General features: G+C 51.4%; 1 protein-coding gene across 12 annotated transcripts in view; it reads left to right on the top strand.

Moving 5' to 3' along the window:
• Nucleotides 1-14,224, top strand: part of DAB2IP (DAB2 interacting protein) — a 168,465-nt gene that overhangs the window by 98,086 nt on the left and 56,155 nt on the right. The window lies entirely within an intron of this gene.

The following is a 14,224-nucleotide window of genomic DNA, read 5'->3' on the forward strand; positions in this document are numbered from 1 at the left end:
CACATTCTTGTTCTCTCAGCCTTGGCATGGATCGCCTCTTTTTAATGGAGTCCAGTGTTCCCAGTGTTTCCAAACTTGTTTCAGTGTTTGCAGCAAGCTGGGATGGTCTCCGAGAAACAGTTTGTCTGGATCTGATTTAGAGCAAGGCAGCGTCATTGTGGTGGAAGCGTGAGAGGCTCCGCACGGCTCCCCACACCGTGAATGCGAAGGGATGGATGTTGCTCCCAGTCGCGCTTGGAAGGCTGAGGTCTCCGAGAGGGTCCACGGCGGTGTCTCAGGGTGGATCGGGCACGTGCTTCTCAGGTGACTTTCCCGGTTGTCCCCACTTACGGAGCGGTCTCAGCCCCTGCAGTGCTTTCAGCGGGAGCTGAACCGACGATGTGCTCCGGGAGCAGCGTGGCACTGCTCCAGCCACCTCCCCTCCCCGGGTACGGACAGGCCATCAGTCCTCAGCACCAACTCTTCCTTACTTAAAATTTGCTCCTGTTGGACTGTGCTACCTGCTAACGTGGTCACGGCCCAAATACAGCGTCGCTGGGGTAAGAGAACCGTGCGGAGGAGGAAAGCCCTCCCGTCCAGCCCTGAGAGTAACTCCACTGAAGCCAGCGATACTGGACAGTGGTAAACAGATGTGCATCAGGAATGGTTCAGACCCCTTCCTTTGTGGGAACACAGCCGTTTTGCTTGTTTAGTATTCTAAAAGCAGAGCTAATAACTATTTTTATCTCTATTCTCATTTCTCACGTACATACAAAGTCTCTGTTGATGTTTAGCTTGACAAGCCAGGCTGCAGTTAGGATGCCAAAAATCTCAAAACTGTCGTGGAGTGAGACAACGATAAAGAAAAAAACAACTTAGATAAAAGGGCTGTGGACTCAGAAATGCTGTATGTGGCACACTTCCCAATCCTCAGAGAGACTTATTAATTTACATCGTGGAAGTCTTTATGGTGCACAACTCAAGTGGCTTTCTGGCTCCACTTGGGATCTCATTGGATTTACGAAGAAGCTGCTTTCACACTTCTACAGTCAAAGGCATTTAAAAGCATTTTTGTTTCTTAGGGTGTATAAGGTAATAAAGTGGGTAAGGGATGGTATAAGGGAAGCCACATGCCAAAGGTAGGCCAATTTCTGTACTCAGAAATTGCCCATCAACCTAATGCAGGTTTTTCTTTTTATTGCCTTGTTCCAAACAATACCGTTCAGACTGAGATTCAACGTTCAGTCCTTTGCCGCATCCTCGGTGCTTTCTGTCTGAGCAGGAAGACGACCTGGGTTCGGCACCGTCTGACGTTACATCACAGGCAGGCGCTTGGAACAAGCGTTTGGGTTTCCTCCCCGAGCTTCCTTCCAGCTCTGTTTTCCTTTTGTCAAGACAATTACATTGGTCGTTATTAAAATAAAAACAGAAGGGGAGTAAAATGATTCATCTTTCCAAGCAGCTTTGCTAAAGAGTGTCATTAATTCAACAGCGGCAGGAATGTGTCTGCTTAGGAAAATGTGCTTTGTCCGAGGGACTGGGCCGCTCAAAAGGCTGCGTCCTTTTTCACCTGGGAGGGCTCAAATGTAACCCCGTGCGAGTGACCAGTGTTTCTGACTGGGACCAGAAATCCGGTGCTTGCCCTGGCACCGTCGTCCCTTGGGGTCAGCCGGATCGGGGCGGGCAGGCAGGAGAGCAGGGTCAGGCCTGGGCTCTCCCTCCTAGAGGCGAACCCGTCGGAGCGGGGCTGAAGCCTGCTGCCAGCGAGCCACGGCGGGGACCCTGCGCTGCTGCCAGCCCCGACTGCCACTCTCCGTTGCCCAGGGGCTGGGGTAACACTTCCCACCAGCTCTAATCTCTTTATAAAAAAACCAAAACCAAGCCCTTAAACAAAAAATCTAAGTTATTATCCCATCATTTGTAAACGTGGATGCGCGCGTTGTGGGCGCTTCAGAGAGAAGGTGGCTCTCTCTTGGCAGCCTTTCCGAAGTTGTCTTGTGCTGCACGGCAGCTGCTGGCGCAGCTGGTTTTGGCAGAAGCGTGTGGGGTGGAGAGCGCAGCGCGTTTAACCCATCCCTCCGCACCGGGGGAAGGTTGGCCTGCATCACCCTTGCGTTACCCCCCGTAATCAGCCAACCAGATCCTCATCAGTTGCGCGTTTCTCAAGTGTCCAAAGAAGAAGTGAAGAAATTGTGGAACGCTTTTCTCACTTGGCAATTGTTTTAATTTCTCGGAAGTCTGCGTCGTATCAGTACTGTCCCTGTGCCACCCCTTTGACGCTGAATGTGCCCAGCAATTTGAATTGTCGTCCTCGTGCTCTGTAAATGAGATATGACTGGAGGTTATGGCGTGACTTAGTCACAGAATGTGCTCAGTTACTCATCAACAGCCAGGGTCTGTTCATGTAATTCCTGTTGACAAGCTGATGATTTCCTAATGGCAGGACAGCCCTGACACCGCAGGCATGCGCGCAGCCTTCCAGCCAGGGCCCGGAGTGAATCACGCTCCACGTGATCACCTCCAGCGAGACCATTCCCAAGCATGTGTGTGTGTGTGTGTCTGGGTGTTGGAAGCTAGCAACAATTGTACTGGTCTGGGAGATGAAGTCAGGGAGCTACAAATACAGCAGAGGAGCAGAAAAGTCATACTAGGGGGCTGGTAATAGGAAATGGAGCTTTTCGTCTCACAGTTTGAAGCCCGCGTGGACCGAGATGGCCAGCTGCTGCTTTTGAGGAGCACTGGAGAAGGGGCACTCTATGAGGTCCCCCAAGGCCGTTCCCCCTTGCAGCCCTGCGTGGCCCCTGCCACCTTGGCCAGCAACCTGGGCAGGGGACTCCCGTCCGGGGGGCGGTGGCTGGGCTCCTGGCTGGGCTGCTGGCTGGGGAGGTGGCACAGCTCTTGCCGAAAAGAGCTCCCCTTTCACCTGAACTGGTTTGGGAGCTTCAGCTGAATCACCAGCGTTTGGCAGTGCCTGCGTGTCCCCTGGATGCTGCTCTGCCTCCAGCCCCGTAACAGGGACATCTGGAGATGGCTGGGGGTCAGTCCTGTCCTGGAAAGGAGAGACAGAACAATTTAGGGCCACACAGCATGTACTTTTTAAATGGCTCCAGTTGTTTTATGAAGCCATTTTAGGTTTTAATGCTGCTTGTGCAGAGTGGCGACTGCAGTGGCTTACGGCTCTTGTTTGTGGTGGCAAGCGGAAGGCAGTTGGGACTGGTTGGGCTGGGCTGGACTTTGCTTCCCGGCGTTTACAGTGCTGTTGCTCATTTGGGAACTAACCTGCTGCTTTCAGTTTTGATCTGCTGAAACGGTATATAAAGACATCCAGCCTCTCGCTTGCGAGGCTGGCGAGAGATGAGGCGGCACAGCCGGCCAGCTGGCTCCTGCCGCCAGAGAGAGGTGAGTCACGCTCATCCGCCGGCACCGGGCTGGGACGTGCCCACCCCGGGGGAGCTGCCCGCTCGGTGCCCACCCGGGCGCTCCACCCGCTATTCTCCTCTCTGGCTTCCTTGCTCCGGTGCTGGCCACTGCATCGGGGAGTTAGGGGCAGGCTCCGGTACCCGGTGGGAGCCCGCTGCCTCTCGGCCTCTCTGCCCTTCCCTGCGCTGGGGATGCTGCAGGACCCACCTTCTTCTTGGGCAGCGCTGGGTTTCTAGTAGCTTGTTTTTCTTTTAAGCCCTCTACCTCCGTGTTCCCATCGGATCGAGTCTTGGGCAGGAAAAGAGGTGTAGGGAATGAGGAGAGGAGGTGGCGGGGGGCTGGGAACAGGGCGAAGTGAGGGCAGTGGATGTTGGGAAGGGATTTGCAGAGCTGGACCCCAGAGTTCAGCCTCCTGCTTCGGGCCGTCCTGCCTTAACCCTGCCCTAGCGTTGTTCAGCCCTTGGTTGTCAGCTCTGGAGAAGCTTTCTGGGATCCGTTGCGTGCGTGCCCTGTCTGAGGGTGGGAGCCCGGCAGGCACGGTCAGTGCCGAGCGAGGGGAGCTGCCGGCAGCTCACGCTTCGGGGCGGATGCTGCGGCGCCGTCGGCAGCCTCTGCCGTGGGCAGCTCAGCTCCCTGGGCCGCGTGGCCGTGCTCAGTGAAGTAGCCTGATCTTTATAGTCGCTTAAACCTACAAATCTGTCAGCTGCCTCCCCAAGTGGAGTAGGTTCTGATTTACCGATTTACAGCTTGTGTTACCAGAGTAAATCACTCCGCTAACGGCCAGCTGATGGGAGTCCGGCACCTTTGCAACCCTGAGCTGGCTGAACTTCCCCGGCGTGCCAGAGTTGTTGTCCTGGTTGGGGTGGGGACTCCATGGCCCATCATACTCTGTCCCTTCTCTTTGCCTCATCTTACTTCTCATCAGAGAAGGCACAGAGCCATCAGCCACGGGTGCCCACGGACACGCACCCCTCCAAAACGGAGTCCGGTGTTAGCTGTGATGGTGTAAATCCAGGGCAGCCTCATCAGCTCAGGAGCAGACTGCAATTTTGTTAATGAGAACATACGCTGGCCCCATGTATTCCCAGGGATTTGACCTAAGCTTAGCATCTGTCGGGATAAGAGAAAGTGGTTTAGTGGCACTGGCACAGTGGCAGTTCAGAGGATGGGGAGCGGGGCACAGGGGGTTGCTGCCTCTTCCCTCTTGAGGGACGGTTTTATATTCAGCAGAGGAAGAAAAAATATTTGTGGAAATCAGTGTTTTAAGAAATTAAATGCAAGAACGAAATCTAAACCCTAACTTTCCAGATCAAAACATGTGGAGTTTTCTCAGAAGAAAGTAAGATAAATTTTGTTTTCTGCTATGCAGATTTAACCCTTCAGAGTTGGGGAACCACAAAGCAAAGCCAGTGACAGTGAGTGGAAAAGGCAAGAGTCAGGACCGTGTGTAAGGAGCGGAACCCAGGCTAGATCTGCAGAACAAGATGTGTCCATGCAACTACATTTATGTTAACTCAATCTAGTTACGTCAACTCAGGCTTTTAGTGTAGTGCATCTAAATGGTTTTAACTCTTCTTGTGATCAGTACAGGCTAATGGCCTAAAATGTAGGTTTTCACATTAAAAATGGAGTAAAATTCCAGATGAGGCAGGCACACTTCCACCTCAAAGGAGTTAACTGAGGCCAAGCCAGGTTGTGGGGAGCGGTGTGGGAGTACCTGCTGCAAAGGAAAACCCTCCCAGATTCTGTCTCTGTAAAAATTCTGCACAGCACAACTATCAGTGTAAAATACAGCCATTTTTGCAAGGAAGATGAGCTGGAGTTTAATTTGGTTAATAACTGAGGCAAGTTAATCCTGTTCAGGCAAGGATCAAACCAGTTCCAGTGCATCTGTGTCAGTGCTTTGCATCTGTCTAACGAGATTGATTTAAAATAACTTGGTTACAAAAGGAAATTGTTTCTGCTGTACAGCTACTGAATCAGGGCTCAGACCTGTCCCTGTTCCTGCCTCCATTCCCTCCCTGCGGTCTGAAGCTTTCGGTCAAGTTCCCCTCTGGTTCCCTTGTGTAGCAGACGGGGACGGAGATTTTTGTGTATCAGACAGGGCTGCTCACAAGGCTCCTTCAGGAATCTCTTCATGTCCCATCCAGAGGGTGGTAAAAAGTGTTTCTGGTCAGAAAGGTTGACTGGGTCTAACTTCATCTCTCTGAGAGAAATAAGTAATCAGCTGTTAGGAAAACAAATGTTGCTTGACCTCTCTGTTTGAAGCTCCTATGTTGGTAAGGACAATGAGGGTTTTCTAAACTTGTTATCTTTCGCTATCACAGACAGCCCTTTAAAAAGAGAGACCAAATTTAGAGTTGAGCTTTCGTCCCTCGAAGGGAAGATGGGTGTGAGATCCCGGCGCCCCTGTCTGCTCTCTAGGCTAGAGGGTAAATCGGAGCCCACGTGTGTCTCAGAGAACGCGGCCCAGGACCGTGCTTCAGCCTCTGCAGTCGCAGCTCGGCAGCCCCGTCTCTTCCAGCCTGGCAGCCTGGCTCGAAGTCCCCCTCCCCGGGGGCTGTGCAGGGGCGAGGCTGGGTACACGTACAAGGCACTGCCCTTCAGCGAGGCAGGAGCAAGCCTGGAAGCTCAGCAGCAACACCGGCACGGCTCAGACGGAGCGAAGGGGAGGCTGTAGGTCCGCAGCTCCGATGAGCAAAGCTGACGTGCCGCTCATCGTCTTCTTTTAATTAATATGTTATTCAGCCAGGTTGAGAGACTTTGTACTTCTGAGGTCTGGTTTAGATTTGCAAAGCTTGTTGCCACCATGGCCGGCTTTGTCCTGCAGGTACCAAAAAGCACACTGTGTGTAAACACATTTGCCTTCATAAACACATTCAAAGTCCAATACGCTTACCGTGGCTTTGATAAGAGCCTGTCCGTCCCTTCCCTGGGAAGTGCCGTCCTGACTACGCTTTGAAATCACAAACATGACTCTCATGTAAAGTAGACTGGCCTGTGTTTTCATCTTTGGGAAGCCACTCCTATCCTCAGTCCTGTGTAACCGTGACTAGCTCTTAACAGACCCCAGCAGCTTTCACAGAGTCACTGGTGTAACAGCCTGTGTCACAGCTGGGAAACTGAGGCACAAAAAGGCAGAGTGACCGCACCAACCCTGTGTACAAAAGACAAAGCCTTTTTTTGCAGGCTGTACTTACTCTAGGTATCACTGTGATACTTCATCAGCTCTTGCTATACAGAGATTTATACGAAATCATCTCTATTCCATTGAAGTAATTTTCAGAGATTAATTTTTTAGGGTATTAGCATTGATTCCTGGGTGCGTGTGCCCTCCTCCTCCCGCCAGCACTCCATATCCAGGGAGAGCTGCATTGTCTGAGTTGGAGGAAAGCTCACTTGCCCTAATTCATTGAAAAAATTAATTTTAGGTTTAAAATGGGGCTGTCATTTATGAACCCCGTTCAATCTGTTCTTCACTCCTGAGTCTTCACTCTGACCTTTTCCATATCTTAAATCCTCTGGGCTGTACACTGTGTTCATTAGTTAAACTTTCAGAAGGGAGCAGCAGGTGTGGGTTGTGGATAAAGACTGCATGCAAGCATGGCTCTGTGCTTATCCATGCACCCCTGGCAGGCTGCGGCTGTAATTTAATTTAGGGCAGTGCCAGGATTTGGACTTTTTAAGAGTTTTTCACAGTTTGTAAGTTTTAATAACAATTTTTACATCAGCTCTGGAAGTAGCTGCCCCCGGCAATGCATGAAGTACGCAGTAATGATACTTGCACTTTTTAAAATGAGCTGGAGAACTGATGCAGTGCACCCCAGTATCGCAAAGTTTAATTCCTGGTCAGGGAGTCTGGAACGGTAAGAGCCAGCCCGGCCAGAGAGGGTCGGGGGTCCCAGCGGGGTCGCCGGGGCTGACCCGGGCTCGGTGCGGAGCTGTACCGCACGCTGCTCCGGGAAAAACAAGCGGCTCATCCCTGGAAATGGATTATCGGTGCGAGTCAGAAAAGAGATATGGAGAGATCAGTAAAAAACGGTGTGATGATGTTTAAAAATATCTTTCCCTTTCCTGGCTCTATGTTGGGGGGGGTAGATGGGGACTGCAGTCTGGACTTGCAAGCTTTTCAGTGCCGATGGCTTTTCCTGAGGTCCCGTTCTGTCAGGCAGCGCTGCACGGGTTCTGCAGACAGACACGTCTTGCTGCTTGGGGATTTGGGGATGTTTTTAGTATGGCTGTGGCTGTTTGTGGAGGTACCCTGGTTCCCATGTCAGTATTACTGATTTCTGTCGGTAGCTGGCTGTGGAGAGCGCCCCAGAAGGGAAAGCCCCAGGCTGTCGGGAGAAGGGGGCTCGTAGCTACCTCCAGATTCTGTGCCTGCGAGACAAGCCCAGGGACAGCGCTGAGGGGCTGGGAGCGTGCACCCACTCAGGCACTGGCTCTGCCTTCAGCGTTCCTCAGTGCCTTCTGATTTCCCTTTACCTTGTCAGCGTACGCTCAGATGCTGTGTACAAGAGTGCAAGAATATTCTGTGTCTTCCAAGGGCTTCTGTCTCCTGTAACATGCCGGAGGCAGAGGAGAGCAGGGGATAGCGCCTGTGCTCCCTGGGATGGATCGCCTACAGCTCTGAAAGCCATAGAAAAATGACCGACTTCGTCGGTGTGAATCTCTCATTCTATCTGAAAAGAAGGTCCCATGAGAAGGATGTGCTTTATATCCCTAAAAGACACTAAAATCTATCTGGCTAGAAGGCAGATAGCAATTGGAAGAAATTAGCTTTATATCCTGGTGCCATCTCTGGATAAAATACACACAATCAAAACAAACTTTAAAATGCTTTGAGCTTTTCTTCCTTTTTTTTTTTTTTTTTAAGAAAGAGTTCAGCAGCAGCAAAAGAACATTTTCCTAACTTTATTCTGATTATAAACTTCTCATTGATTGGATGTTGTTTTTTAAGAACATCATTTTGTTTAAGAACATCATTCAGTCTCCGAAGTCAGCTATTACCTATTAAACTGAAGCTATTCTATATGCCAATATTGTTAGACAGAAGGACAAATCAAAATAAAATGTAGTTTAGATGCTAAAACATGTATTCGTGTTTGTCAGGCTCAAAGTCATACGCCATTGGTACCCCTGTGTAGTTTAGATCTGAAATTCAAAACTTGACTCCTGCAAATGCTTCTTGGCTCAAATTGTCGTTGAATGTTAAGTAGTGTCTCTGAAGCGAGACTAATAGCACAAAATTATATTGAATGTTTGCAGGAATGGGACCTCACAAAAAGGTTTATAAAAATCTGCTGCTAATAACAATCATAGAATCATAGAATCATTTAGGTTGGAAAAGACCTTTAAGATCATCGAGTCCAACCGTTAACCCAGCACTGCCAAGCCCACCACTACACCATGTCCCTCAGCACCACATCTACACGGCTTTTAAATACCTCCAGGGATGGGGACTCCACCACTTCCCTGGGCAGCCTGTTCCAGTGCTGGACAACCCTTTGGGTGAAGAAATTCTTCCTAATATCCAGTCTAAACCTCCCCTGGCGCAACTTGAGGCCATTTCCTCTTGTCCTATCACTTGTTACCTGGGAGAAGAGACCAACCCCCATCTCTCTACCCCCTCCTTTCAGGCAGTTGTAGAGAGCGATGAGGTCTCCCCTCAGCCTCCTTTTCTCCAGGCTGAACAACCCCAGGTCCCTCAGCCGCTCCCCATCAGCCTTGTGCTCCAGACCCTTCCCCAGCTCCGTTGCCCTTCTCTGGACACGCTCCAGCCCCTCAATGTCTCTCTTGGAGTGAGGGGCCCAACACTGAACACAGCATTCGAGGTGCGGCCTCACCAGTGCCGAGCACAGGGGACGATCACTGCCCTAGTCCTGCTGGCCACACCATTCCTGATACAAGCCAGGATGCTGTTGGCCTTCTTGGCCACCTGGGCACACTGCTGGTTCATATTCAGGCGGCTGTCGACCAACACCCCCAGGTCCTTTTCCACCAGGGAGCTTTCCAGCCACTCTTCCCCAAGCCTGCAGCGTTGCATGGGGTTGTTGTGACCCAAGTGCGGGACCCGACACTTGGCCTTGTTGAACCCCATACAGTTGACCTCGTCCCATGGATCCAGCCTGCCCAGGTCCCTCTGCAGAGCCTTCCTCCCCTCCAGCAGATCAACACTCCCGCCCAGCTTGGTGTGGTCTGCAAACTGCCTGAGGGTGCACTCGATCCCCTCGTCCAGATCATGGATAAAGACATTAAACAGGACTGGCCCCAATACCGAGCCTGGGGAACGTCACTGGTGACCGGCCACCGCTGGATTTAACTCCATTCACCACAACCCTTTGGGCCCGGCCATCCAGACAGTTTTTTACCCAGGGAAGCGTACGCCCGCCCAAGCCATGAGCAGCCAGTTTCTCCAGGAGAATGCTGTGGGAAACAGCGTCAAAGGCTTTACTAAAGTCTAGGTAGACAACATCCACAGCCTTTCCCTCACCCACTAAGCGGGTCACCTTGTCATAGAAGGAGATCAGGTTGGTCAAGCAGGACTTGGCTTTCATAAAGCCATGCTGGCTGGGGCTGATCACCTGGTTGTCCCGTACGTGCTGCGTGATGGCACTCAGGATGATCTGCTCCATCAGCTTCCCCGGCACCGAGGTCAGGCTGACAGCCCTGTAGTTCCCTGGATCCTCCTTCTGGCCCTCCTTGAAGATGGGTGTCACATTCGCTAACCTGCAGTCAGCTGGGACCTCCCCGGTGAGCCAGGACTGCTGGTAAAGGATGGGAAGTGGCTTGGTGAGCGCTTCCGCCAGCTCCCTCAGTACCCTTGGGTGGATCCCATCTGGCCCCATAGATGTGTGTGTGTCTACGTGGTGTAGCAGGTCGCTCACCATTTCCCCGTGGATTGTGGGGGCTGCATTCTGCTCCCCGTCCCTGGCTTCCAGCTCAGGGGGCTGGGTACCCCGAGAGCAACTGGTCTTACTATTAAAGACTGAGGAAAAGAAGGTGAACAATGTTATGTTTTAAATAAAACCTCCAGAAAAGATGAGTGGCATCTCAGTAAAGACAGGTTTCCTGTTGATTGGGATTACATTCCTAGAGGAAAGTCTAATACTTGTTCAGGAGAGCAGAAAAGTGAAGCTAATTACAAGCAGAAAGAGAAATTGGCTGGTCCAGATCCACTGTCTAGCCGCTATGAAATATGGAGTAAAAGGCAGCATTAGTCAGAGGTTAAATATTCCTTCAGTGTAAATGCTATCTGATACGGTGCCTGATTTTTCAGCAGTGCTAGATGTCAATTCTGCTACATTGCCGCAGCTCGGCTTTTGTGAACAGCAAGCACATTTTAATAAAGCAGCTGAAGAAATCTTTTCGTAATCTCTTAGTTTAATCTGGCCATTGTTCCTGTAGTCCGCAAAGCCTGGGTAATTTTTGTGCCCTTCAGCCTCACATTACCTTTGTGCTGAAACGGAACTGAAGGACAAAATAAACACCCAGCAATGCAGTCAAGGTTACGGGCTGCTCAGCTGTAGTTCTTGAGCGCTCGGAGGCTACTGTGTGAATATGCAGTTTGATGGAGGAACGTTGGGAGTCCTGAGAGTTGATTTAATGGCATCTGCAGTGAAATCTGTATGTTGCTTGATGGTGCCATAGGCTGTAGTACATCTGTTGAAGAGTTTTTCAGAAGAGCCCCGCAATGACTATGCCCACCCCAACGCTTGAGCAGCAACCCAGTCGCAGCCAGCCAGTTGTCCGACTACATGTCTTTTAATGTTAAATTATGCTGAAATACGGGATCGTTGGAACTTTCTAGAAGAAGTGCTTTTTAGGACATCGACAGGCATTTTGATTTTAACTGTAGGTTTGGAATAAATCTGGGTAATCACAGTCCCTTCCACTTCTGACTCTTTAAGGTTATCGGGGAATTCGTTTTTCCCAGCGATAGACGGCATGGTCATAAAGCACTGGCTTCACAGTCAACAAAAAGGGAGAGATACCTGGGTCTAACAGCTCAAAAAGGCAAACACAGCAGGAGTTTGGAAGGGTCGCTGCCCAGAGGGCTGGAGGCAAAGCCGTGTCTGACCATCCTCCCCTGTCCAGCCGAGGCAACAGAGTAAGCCAGGCCTGGCTGGGACCAAAGGAGATAAAGTGACCCAAGAAAAGAGGACTACAAATAATACAAATAATAATCACCGAGCCTAACTGGAATGGAAAACTTACTGTAATAACCCACTGAAGGTACTATTTTACCTGCCCTCTGACGAAGCACAGTGGCTTTCCTTTCACAAATGCTATTTCTTAAACAGTGAGTCGGGTGGGTGGGTGCTGGGATCCCGTAAATAAGAGGAGGTGCAAATGTGCAGGGGTAGAGGTCACGTAGCGTGCCCCAGGGAGGATGCCAGCCTCGGCAGCGACGGGAATAGCTCTGACCGTGTTGTACACCTGCGTATCGCCCTCCGAACAGAGCCGCCCGTAGGGAGAGCAACAGTCTGCAGGGGAAACACCACCTTGTGCACATGAGGAATGAGGTACGAGCTTGCTTTAAGGAAGCTGGGATAAACTCCGGCTTGGAATAAAATTAGCTGAGACTTTGACGTACAGACTTCTTTTTGGTGGTAGTAATGCTCACTGCAGCAGTATTTAAGCACTGAGTCAATGGAGTGTGGTTCTTCCCTGCCTGGCACTCCCTGGGGAGGGGGAAAGAGCAGTCCCCGAGGCCCTGGTCTGCAAAGTTTTAGCTTCTCTACCTCCTGAGCTACACAAGGATATTCAGTCCAGAGGCCATGGGGCGGCGGGCGGAATGAATGACCTGTGCATTACAGACCTGTAGCCCCAAGAAGTTTGCGTGTTTTAGACACCAGCCCAAGTACAGCGTGATCAATGGGACAGCCCGCTGGCAGCACGGTACTTTTGGGAAACACATTTGTCATTTGCGGAGGTGAGAGCGTGAAGAATGAATGTGCAGCAGGACAGTACCACAGAGCACCTGGGGGCTCCAAGTTCATACGTTACTTCATCTCCTGATGCCTGGCTCGTGTGCCAGTCCTGCACAGACCGACCGTCTGGAATTTCAGGTCTGGGACAGGGGAAATTCAGCTGGGCAGTTCCCAGCAAACAGAGCCCGTTCGCTGGGTCTTGCTGGTCCTCTTCCTTGTCATCTGGTAGCAGCAGTGGAGCTGTGCTGGGTCCTTACGTCAGCTGGAGCTGCCACAGTTCCCAGCATATCTGGCTTCCTGCTGGAACACAGGCCAAAAGCACATGCTTGTTGGGTTCGGTACTTCCTTCCAGATTGTCCTAATAATGTGTCTGAACGTGCAACAGAAAATACTCCAGTGCTGGGCTGCAGAGAGAACCTGGATTCTCTCTTCTCCCACTGCCTTCGGTCTGCTCCGCTCTCCACCCACTGCAAGTGCGAGGGCCCGTTCCAAAGTTCAGGTTCTGCGTTTTCATGCCTTGCCAGAAAGATAAAAGGGTTGGTAAAACTGTAACTTGACCTTAGCGTTTCGCCGCAGCAAGGGAGATAAAGTGCTACAGGAAATAAGGAGAGCAAAGCACTGATGGCTGTGGGAAAGGGGATCCCACAAGGCAAGGGCTCCCTGTTGAGGACCCAAGTGCACTTACTCGGGAGCTGCTGGTGAGCCCGGCTCAGAGGCGGGAATGGCTGTGGACTGCTGACCGGGATTTCAGTCTGGCGCGCACCATATTTTTGCTCTGCCGCACAAAGGACCCCTGTGCTGCTGCTGCTGCAGATTTGAGAACGAAAAGATTGACTGAAGCTGCCTGTTATTATTTTTGGCTACTCCAGCAATGTATCAAAAACCTGACGCTGGGTTGATGCTGGTGCCCTACTTTATAGAAGCCCTGAAAAGCAGATCGAGGACAGCGAGCTTGTCTCTCTGCATGGCATCTGCCAGCAAAGGGTGAGAAAACTTCAAACCGCTGGCGGGGGAAAGAGGGGGGGAAGGAAAAACGAGGCAAAATGTGCTAAATCCAGAGCACTGTTTGCAGACTGCAAGGAGAAGGGGTCTGCACGTGCGCCGCTAAGGAGGCAAGGTGGGAAATGCACAGACCGGGGCGTTCTGCTGCACAAGCTGCTCGTCCCGGCATGGCTGGCGAGCTGATGCCGTCGTCCCCAGGGTGTGGTGGGGACCAGTTTACCCTGGAAGGAAGAAAAGGACCCCACTGGCCTTAGGTGACAGACAGTGCTCCTTATTATTCAAGCCCAGCAATAATGCTGCCGGTCCTTCACATTTTCTGGATCCTTTGGAGGTGAGAGAGGGTCATGCCCACCTCTCTGGCTGAGGAGGAAGAGAGGCATGTAAGTGAGGATGTGCAGGGAGTTAGTGTCGGAGCTGGGCAGAGAACCTACGCATTTTGACTCGTTTGTCAGCGCGGTGGTGCTGGCCGGAGGGACGGTCCGTCTGGGAATCCTGCTTGCAAGTCACTGGAGGAGGCGAGACTCGTGCCTGCTGCCTCGGGCAGGACCCGCCAGTCTCCCACGCTGAGACCTGCTTCCCTCCCCTCTGGTGTGGGGAAACCCTGGGTATTCTTTTTAATCAGGGATATTTACCTTTGTTCTCGTTTTCCCCTCCAATGCTGACCAGCAGGTGCAGCCCAGGTGCCTGCTTTCTCCCCTGATCCGGAGCAGCCTTGCACGAGCTGGAGGATTTATGATTTACTGCAGACATGGACGGTAGCCTTTGAAAAGTGGAAAAGGAAGCAGCCATAAATAACAGGCAGGGGACAGTGCCATGTGGTGGTTTTTCATTTACTAGATAGTCCTACTTTGTTCTTGATGAGTAATGGAGGCATTTGAATACGCCACGAT

This window comes from Mycteria americana, chromosome 17, assembly GCF_035582795.1.
Source record: "Mycteria americana isolate JAX WOST 10 ecotype Jacksonville Zoo and Gardens chromosome 17, USCA_MyAme_1.0, whole genome shotgun sequence".
NCBI classification, from domain to species: domain Eukaryota; kingdom Metazoa; phylum Chordata; class Aves; order Ciconiiformes; family Ciconiidae; genus Mycteria; species Mycteria americana.